Here is an 11109-nt window from a genome sequence, read left to right on the forward strand (position 1 = left end):
TTTACTTTTTACTAAAATCACTCTAGTAAGTTGTCATCATGATAAACATTTGAGAGAAAAAGAAAGAAACCAATCTTAAAATTCAACTAAACCAATTTTAAAATTCGACTCTATCATAATCAAAATAATTATGACAACCAATCCAAATATAAAAATCACAACTTTTAAGATCTTAATTAATGCTTTCACTTAAGTTGATTTTTATATGTGGTGTTAAAACATGTGTTTTAAAAATATGTAATTTTCTCTAGTGTTATTATGATATATATATATAGATGATGTTCACGGTTCTAATTTTTTTTTAATTATTTATAATAGAATTTAATTAAGTAAATTTCAAATTTTTATGTCATCAAAACTAGATTTATGATTGTATATATTCTACCTTTTTTGATTTTAATTTGATCATAAATTATACTCATATATAAATTTAGTCTTGAGTTCATAGTTAATATTGATGATAACTATTAAATTGATATTTTAAATGCTAGCCTTAAATTTTCAATAAAAGAAAAGTTTCTAACTGGTAAGAAACTTGGGAAAAACCTTAAAATTTCTCATCTCAATATAGCCAAGTTTTATGTGATATATATATATATACATATATATATATGGATGAAAAGGCTTAAAATGTCGATCAAAATTGAGAGAATTTATACTTCCAATTCATCAAGTAAAAATTAAAATTAAGAAAGATTCATTTTTTCAACTTGCCTCATTGAAATTCTGTAGGATTTAAGTTTAAGGTTAAGTGATAACTCTTCTAGCTATTGAAATTTTAAATATTAAAAACATGTTTGAAAACTCAAATAAAAAAAAAGTATTTTTTCAACAGATAATCATATTTGGGAAAACTTTTTGAAAATAAATTATAATTGAAACTAATAATTTTAAGCTAAAAGACAGCTTATAAGTGAAAACAATATTTTGAAATTTATTATTATAAACAAGCGGAGAGTGCTAGGTAAACAATGATTATCTTGAACAACATGAACAGCTACTAATCAAATAAAAATACACTACATTCTAATTTAATGCTACTAATTAAATTTAAGATTAATTTACTCTTTTAACCCTATTAATTCACATTATTCACACATTGTTCAAAAATGTTGTTAGTTACCTATACTTTTTCTAAGCAAAAACTATTATTTTTAAATTGTAATGATTTTATCATTTGACCTCAACTATTAAATATTAAATAATATAACAATAATTTAATATATATTTTTCTAGTTATGCCACTTAAAAATATATTCTTTATACATTCTAAACATAGTATATTATCTTAAAACTATTTTTAGCTAAAATATCTAAATATAAATTAATTGTGGCAGGATAAATTATTATAAAACGTAATTATGTAAATCATAATTATTAAAATAAATTATATATTTTAATATTTTTTTTTCACAGTATTTTCTACTTCAACAAGTTAATGATTAGTCTGTCGCAGATCTAAACTCCATTTAAGGTCAATGAATTACTACATACATAAGACAGAATTCGAACTCCCCTATAATTGATTAAGTGGATCAGTGAATTGATTACTCGACTAATCCAAACTTATTTTTAATATTTTTAAATATAAATTTAATTTTAATGTATAAACATTTGAATAATGTAAAATATTTTATACAATTATGTAATCATATTTATTTTTTTATAATTATTTACGCTATTAATATAAAATGTAGTTATTTTATTAATGTGATGTTGTAAAATTTGATGTATGTATAAAATTATTTTACTTTACCCGTGTATTAAAATTAAATTCTTCCAAATACATTATAAAGTAATAGAAAATTGGTGGGCCCTAAGATTGGGCCTAGTGGGTTGGTTTGTTGTAGGAATGTCAAAATCTAAATAAATGCCCCTTATCTACTATCATAGTGCGCGTTATTTCGTGCATTATGCCAAATAACAAACACTGACACAGGCCTCACCTGTCGGCTTCACGTTACGCCACTTTCTCCTCTTCTCACTTCTCGGCTCGGCTTCGCTTCAATCATAAACCATGCGCACCTGATGCCCATGCTCAATCTTACACGTGGTCTTCATCCATTGGTCCAAATCCTAATGAGATAGCCTGTGACCACGTGCCATGTAAATATTATGCTGACAGGTACCACATCTAAGTATCTCACCCAACTATCTATCCAGGTGAGTTTTATCAATTTTTATGGAGTTAATTATTAATATAGTAAAAAGATTCAAGGGCTAACAAAAAATTTTTTAAAAAAATATTATCAATAAAACAGTTGTTAAATAATTTAAAAATATGATAAAAGTAATTAATAAATATTATATTTTTTATAAGTGATAAAAAAAATTTATATTTAACAAATAATTTATTTATTTAATTTAAATTTTATGATAATATTTTAAATGAATTTTTAAAAGGTGTATGAAAAAATTCTGAATAAAATTTGATATCTATTTTTTTTTTCATGACAATGTGGTCATTTACAATAAAAAAAATTTTAAAAAAAGTTTTCACTTTACATAAAATTATCAAAATTAAAAAAAAAATTATTTTTTAAAATATATATTTAATATTTTGTTTTTTGTTGCATTTTTTAATTTTTGTATATTTATTTGTTATTAATATTTTTTTAATTTATTTTTGTCAGCGATTGAATTTTAGGTACCATTTTAATATTTTAAAAAAAAAATTGAAAAATAAAAATTGTGTACTTGTGTTGCATTTGGGTTGAGGAGGGTGCACTTTTACTTAATTATTATCGTTACAAAAAGATAATGTTATTAATAAAAAATTTTGTTTTTTAAGACGATTTAAAAAAAAAAACACGAGAAATAAGTCTATGGAGATAACTTGGCGCTATATTAGATATGCAACCATTTTTCAATTGGAATGAACAAAACCAATTGAGCTTTAATATCCTGCTTGGTTAAAAAATCTGCAACCAAGTTTGCTCCTCTCTAAATGAGAGAAAACTTTAATAAGGGTTAAGTATGAAGTCGAAAATTGAAATCGTCCCCAATTATTTTTTTGGTATGAAATAGTTCCTAAAATTTCAGTTTGTTTTAAAATCGTTCTTCAGACGAAAATACTCTTCTCTCTTTACCCCAAAATCAACCACCACCAAAACAGAAGCCTACGTCCAATCAAAACCACTACCACCACCATCAGTATCATCATGGTCATCATCATCTTCATAAGAACTTTTTTCAAAATCAACCAGAAGTCCAAGCTGAACAAGAACTCACCACCACCACCACTACCATTATCATCATGGCCTCATCATCATCATCATCAGAAAATTCAAGCAACATGCACTTTGAACAATAATCAACAAATTCAGCAACAACAATATTCCAGATTCAAATTTCAACAACAACAATATTCCATAACAAATTTCACAAAAAAAATCCAAAATTTCATAAAAAATCCAATTCACAAAAGAAGAAGAAGAAGAAGAAGGTGGTGGTGGTGCGGTGGTGCGGTGGTGCGGTGTGGTGCGGCAGGACGGCAAGGCGGCAGGGAGGAGAAGAAGAAGAAGAAGAAGCTGGTGGTGGTGTGGTGCGGTGGTGCGGTGGTGCAGCGATATGGCGGTCCCCTTTCTCTCCCCCCTCTTCCCCCTCCCTTTTCTCACGCCCCCTTCTCTCTCTTTCTTTCTTTTTTTTTTATTTATTTTATATTTATTTTATTTTATAATTTTTTTACTGAGGGGTAATTTAGTAATAAAAAAATAAAATTGGTAAAAAGGATAATTTTAAAACAAATTGAAACTTTGAGGTCCATTTTGTAGCAAAAAAAAAGTTGGAGACGATTCCGATTTTTTACCTCTACGTTGGGACCAAAAATCATACTTAACCCCTTTAATAACTAATTGAGTGAACATTTAATTCGGTTCTTATTTATTTAAAATTAGGGTAAAACGATTCTTGACAAAAAAAAAAGTTACTCATGTTGATCCATAAAATAATTTATTGTTGTTTCTCTTTTTTATTTCTTTATTAAAATTAACAAAAAAAATTTATCTGATATAAACGTTTGAATTAGAAAAAATGGATAAGTTAAGGGTCTATTTGTTCTCTTGTCACCTTTAAAAACGATATCATTTTTGGGTTAAAGATAGGAACTACTTAAAGGTGGTCACTTCTTCACTTTCTATCAACATAATTGTTAAGTGTAGAAGCAATAGTGTTACTGAGATAACTTGACTAAGCAAGAAAATCAAGATTTATTGTGTTAAGATTCTGTTTTAGCTATCAATTCTGTTATCAATTGGTTATTGGGCCAGGAAGGATTGAGTTCTATATATAGGGTTTATGTGGCTCATTTCATGTATAATATAAAACTTCTTCTATTTCATTGAATGATAATATACACAATACCAATTTCATTGTTAGTTGCAAAATCTCCTCTGCGATATTCATCTTCAATCTTCATCTTCTTCACTCATGATCTCTGGTACCTAACATGGTATCAGAGCAAGACTCCGATCCAGAAGTAAATTCACCAGAAATCACATCTTCCAAAACCCTAACCATGACTAACAATCTTCCTCTTCTCTCAAATAATTCTCAGAAGTTCATGCCGATCGGTGACAAGCTTGATGAAGCAAGCTTTTTTACTTGGGAACAACTTGCTTTATTCACAATAGGAGCCAATGATCTTGAAGATCACCTCCAGAAAGAATTGGTCCCCTCCATGTTTGATTCTAAAGCAGATCGTGCATCTAACACAGTTTCAAAGAGCTACAAGCAGTGGAAACAACGTGATAATCTTCTCACTACATGGCTTCTTCAATTCATGGATGAATCTTTCAAAATAAAAATGATTGGTTGCAAATTTGCTTATCAGATGTGGAAAAGAATTCAAGAGCACTTTGCAAAATTTTCGAAAATCAAAATCAAGCAATTGAGGACAGAATTGAAAAGTATCAAGAAAGGAGGAAGTTCAGCTAGTGAGTATCTCAAGAAAATTAGAAAAATTGCTGATTCTTTAGCTACCATGGGTCATCATTTAACACTTGGTGTAGGGACCCAATTAAAAGGAAAAAAAGTATAGGGACCTAATTGAAAATTTTGTGAAACTATAGGGACCAACAGAGTAATTAAACCTTCTATATATAGGGTTTATGTGGCCCATTTCATGTATAATATAAAACTTCTTCTATTTCATTGAATGATAATATACACAATACCAATTTCATTGTTAGTTGCAAAATCTCCTCTGCAACATTCATCTTCAATCTTCATCTTCTTCACTCATGATCTCTGGTACCTAACAATAATTTAATTTACTCTGTGAATTCCTTTTAAAATATCCTCCATGATGAAAAATAGAAACTACTTCAAATTCATCCATCTGAAAATTATTACTACTAATCAAAATTCAGTTCATGACATTTTATCTTACTGTACCAGTGATCTAAATCACTCACAAGCAAAATTATTTATTTAACAAATTAATTAAAAAACTTCAAATGTCATTCACAAAAACAACATTTTTAAAAAAGTACAACCAGACAAACCATTTCAATGTCACTAAATACTCCAATACCAACATACAATTTAGGAATAGAGATTGAATATTACTAACTTTTTAGATGGTAAAATCCGTCACTAACCTGAACGGCGACAAAAGCTATCTCTACTCCACGACGTCAGTGACTCCATCAATTGCACAGTTAGAAGCGTCGTCCAAATCCTTCTTAGCAGTCTTATCAGCATCCTTGTCAGCACCACCACTAACTACTTCCACCCTTGTCCTTTCGCGCGAAGAAGATTATAAAGGTTTAGTTACTCTATAAATAAGGGTTAGGGACTTAGGGTTTGGGAGTTTATATGGGTGAGGCGACGTTTGGTTCATTTTTAACCCAAAAAATGACATCATTTTTTAAGGTGACAAAGGGACAAATCGACTCCTGTCAATTTTTCTTAATCTACGTTGACACTTAATTCTGAACAAACATCCACATCAACATTGATAATTGCCAAATCAAATTTTTCTGTCAACTTTGGTCAGAGGATACGAAAGAGGAGCCGCAATGGATTATTTTATGGATGGACACGGATTAGTGTAGGTGACTTTTTTTGTCAAGAGTTATCTTGTCCTAATTTGGAATGAACAGAAATTGAATTGAATGTTCACTCTAACTAATTTCTTTACCTAATTAAGTTGAAAAATATTTTTAAAAAATTTAATTTAATACGAATATATGATCCATTGTTAGATATTAAGTTTGTACAAAATTAAATACTTCAAAATGGTCAGTTTTACATTCAAACCAATCTAATTTTTGCTCTCCAATTTTTTACAAGACCCCACCAGAATCCAAACAATCCCAAGAAATGGTTTTAACTATCTAGAAAATTTAATTCATAGAAATGCTTTCTTGATAATTATATTTGAAACAAAACCTACTATAAAGTAAAATAAAAAGAATTGGTTACTTAAAGTAAATTTCTATAATGATATTTAAGATTTATAAAATTATTTAATTTAATTTTTGATATTCTAATTTTATTATGTAATCTTTTAGGTTGAGTCGTTTTGAATAACTTACTAGTGTACTACCTGAGTCTGTATAAGATGTCGAAGGCCGTGGCAGAAAAGTTGATATCATTACAGAGAAGGTTCTTCTGGAGCAAGGAGGAAGGTAAGAGTGGTATAGTACTAGTTAAGTGGGAAGTGGTTCAGGTCCTAAAAAGGAGGATAGCTTGGGGGTAGGTGATGCAATGATTAGAAACTCTGCTCTACTCTTTAAGTGGTGGTGGCGCTTTTCAAAGGAGGAGTGTCCTTTATGGAAGAATGTTGTATGCTCCTGCTACGACTTGAATCCCAATATGATGTTATCAACTCAGCCACTGCCTACTAGAGGGGGACCATGGAAGGACATATGTCAGATGTAGCTCAAGGATAGTAATGTAAGGGATAAGATGATTACTGGGTTGTCTATGGAGGTGGGTGATGGCAGGAGGACTCTATTCTGGGAAGATGTCTGGTTACAAGGCGGTTCACTCAAGTTGAGGTTTTCGAGACTTTTCTCTATTTCAAACCAGCAAGGATCTGTCATAGGAAATTGTGGGTTCTGGAATGGGTTAGAGTGGATCTGGAACTTCCAGTGGAGGCGAGGCTTATATCAATGGGAGTTGGAATTATTGGATAGTTTGCATGAGTCTTTAAGGCCTATTAAACTAGCAAGTGATAAGCAAGACAGAGTCGTGTGGAAGTTTGGCAAGGAAGGAATTTTTCAACTAACTCTTTTGTGCAGGTGGTGCAATCAGATACTCTCCCGGAGGATATCACCAGCTTCAGCTTCACCAGAACCATGTGGAAAAGTTTGGCGCCACCACGAGTGAAGTTATTTATTTGGTTTGTTCTGATAGGAAGAGTAAATACTAAAGAAAGACTACATAGATTTGGAATACTTAGGAATGGAGACAACATATGTGTGTTATGTAAAAAAGATGTTGAACATATTTACCACTTATTCCTGGGTTGTGAGTTTACTTGGCAGGTATGGTGTCGATGGCTTTCTGATTCGGGAGAGCGTGGTCTATTCCGGGCTCACTAAAGGAACATTTTGAGAGCTGGACAGGCGTCGTAAACATAAAGGAAGAGCGGAATAGGTGGATGAGGTGCTTCCTTGCGATTATTTGGAATGTATGACTTGAGAGGAACAAGCGGATTTTTAATTCCAAAGAAGGTGGTCTAGAAGAGGTGTTTCAAAGATCCTTGACCAGTTATGGAGAGTGGAGTAGTTTAGAATCTTGTTGTTGTTGATGGCAATGCCGGAGATGACAACAGGGATAGTTTAATTACCTTTGCTTTAATTTCTTTATTTTCATGAATACAATTTGGTTGTCTACCACTCCACTATATTGTGTTGAGCTCTCTTGTTCAAAAAAAAGGTTAAGTCGTTTTGGATATTATAATGATTTTTTTTATATTTTTTAAGTAACAATTCAGTTATTTTAAATTTTCAATGCTAATGTGGTTATTCTGTCCTATGCTGGAGTGTCCATATATAATAGGTGATAATATTTAATTGACCAACATATAAAAAGCATAACCTATTACTCCTATATGTAGTACAAAATATTTATAAATTTTATTGGAGAGACAATGAAAAATCTTGATCATGTGTATAATAAATTTTAAATTTGTCTCAAATACAAATAAAAAATAAAAAATACTCCACAAATTACCTAAATAAAAAAATTCACTCAATTATTCAAAAAAAAAAAAGTATCTCAAATCTTAATTTATTAAAGCATTTCACTCTAATATTCTCTTCTCTCCCAATTCACTGTCACTCCACCTTCATCAATAATTATCCTACTTCACCGTTGTTACTTGACTTGCCACACACCACCATCGATGTCGCTCACCCATAGTAAAAATAACCATCCACGCAAGGATAAAAATAATCATCTGCATACCTAATAAATTGAACATCCAACATATTTTAATTATATATAACTAAACCGGTAAACCCAATCCAATCAAAATAATCATCCACATAATAATTAAAACAACCATCCACATACCTACTAAAATGACCATCCTATAATATGCTCAGATGTGACCGTGGCCATTTAAGTATCCCAAAGTCCAAATATCCTCCATGCAACGATAATAAAGGAAGCATGCAAATTCAATCTCTTCCCTAAATATACACGAAAGAGTGTAAATAAAGGGTCCTAAATTTTTCTGAAAATTTTTCATGCCCTTGTCAACGACGACGAATGGGGTGTGTGGTGTAGCAGTGCCGGGGCTGACAAGTTTAGCGCGAGGAGTACGACCGGATGGAAAGAGAGAGATGGCAGTTGTTGAAAACGACCTCAACGTTGGCTTCCGGCGCTGGAGAGAGACGAGTCTGGCACAACAAACGCGCAACAGGGAGGTAGAACTTGCCGTCCGCGATGATGGCTACAGAAAGAGTGGCGTGAAAACAGCGACAGAGGGCGAGGCACTTCGAATTGACCGGCAGAGGCGGAGGCGGTGTCAATGGGAGGCTGCGGTGGCGTCGGTATAGTCGGCGGGGAGTGCAGCATGATGTGAGGACCAGAGAAGATGACGGCAAGATTTAAACGTATATTGGAGATTATGGTGAGATTAAGAATAACCGTAGATAATGTAAATGAGTTTAAATACTAATATTAATTTTTCAAATTTTAAAATTTAAAATTAAATAATTAATAATCTAATTTTTTATTTTAATTTTATCTTCTTTATTTAATTCTATTATACATATTATACACTAAAATTATTTTCTTTCTATTATATATACATCATTATAGTATTCGAAATTCAATACAAAAAAATATTATAATAAAATTAAAATTTTAAAAATTAGATTGAATAATCCCGTAAATCTCACGCATCATTATGCATGCAAATTTGCTCCGGTTGCCTGTGTGTTTCAATAATAAAGAAACAACACATACATACACGTATATAATTTTAAATTTATACAATCTTCAAAAGTTGATTAAAATATTTGTCTTTTACTCTTTCTCTAGCATGTGGCAATCATGTGATACTAGCTGATTATAAATAAACTCGCCATAACTTCTGTTTGTTTATGATTGTCACCAAACTTTAACTACTGATATCATTTTATACATAATCACATCAATAAAAATCATATTATGGACACCCATCAACAAAAAGAAAATATATCATATCATGATCATGCAATGACATGGTGATAAGATCATGGGAGAATCAAATCAAATAGTCTTCTATTATGAACTGTTTTTCTTTTCTGGGTGGCCCTCCGGAGGGAGGGGGTTTTGATTTTTTCATGTTTAGTTTTAAAACACCAACTTTAAAATATATATATTATTTTGGTTAATTAGAACTTTTGACTGAGAAATTTAGCTTACTTTAAAGTTTTAATTGTCCTCTTGATATAATCTTAAGAAATTCAATATAATTTCAAATATAAATTTACCTATATATAGCATTTATTTTTCTAATTATGATTGGTTTTTATTATAAATTTAGTTTTTATATATTAACCGTGTAAAAATATTTTATATAATTATTCAATTATTTTTTCACACACCAATGATAGTAGCTAACTTCACGTATATTTAATTGAATTTTGATTCTCTAAATTTTAAATTTTACTTTAAAAGATAAAGTATAATTTATTATCATTTATTTTATAAGTGAGACCAAAAAAAGATATGAAAGAAAAAGTATTTAATAGTGAGAGATTTCACTTTATTCTTAGAAGATCCAAATTCTACTTAATTTGGTATAAAAATTAGGCTAGGTCATATAAATATAATCACGTTTTAATTAGATTCTTCGAATTCACTACCTTTAACTTAGAGAGCACGTTAATAGCTCCCTATTCATCACAAGAGAATCCACACACTAAGTAGGAGTCAATCTCTCACCACTCAAACAATCTAATCGCGGAAAAAATAATTGCACCACGATTTGCTGTTAGGGAACTCTACTTGGTGATTAATAACTCTTCATCGTCTATAAATACTAACTCAATAACTTTTTTATTTTGCTAAATTCGATATTAGATCAGAGTCTTTTACATGTATCTCACTGTCATTTAAAGAGTATTTTAGTGAATGGCAAAGTGATTAATAGAATTGATAGTGAGTAGTGTATAGTAGGATAGAGTTTAAACTCTATCTTAATTTTATTTACGAATTTAAATTTTTTTTAAATTTAATTTTATTTTACTTGCGAGTTGAAAATTTCATAACTCTAATTTTATTGACACTCTAAAATTTTTCACTTAATTCTATTTAGTCCTACCCACAATAAATTAATTTTTTAATTAAATATAATATTTAATTATTTCATATTTTATAAACATACTAATAAAATAGAAAATACAAAACTAAATGTATATTAAAATTAAAAAGCAACAAAATTAAAATAAAATTCATGTTAAAATTACAAAATAAAAAAGATGTGGTTTCGATCACCATCATTTTTAGTATATATGTATAATAATTTTTAAATATATACTATAATATATCAAAGTTTGATCGGATAGGATTAGCTCTAAACTCACACCTGATTCTTTCTGCAGTTTAATCGACTACAAATTAAATTGCCAATTCAATTCCTTGGATTGAATATTTGCGAATAGA

Source organism: Arachis ipaensis, chromosome B9 (assembly GCF_059453495.1).
Source record: "Arachis ipaensis isolate K30076 ecotype BB chromosome B9, ASM5945349v1, whole genome shotgun sequence".
Lineage (NCBI taxonomy): Eukaryota > Viridiplantae > Streptophyta > Magnoliopsida > Fabales > Fabaceae > Arachis > Arachis ipaensis.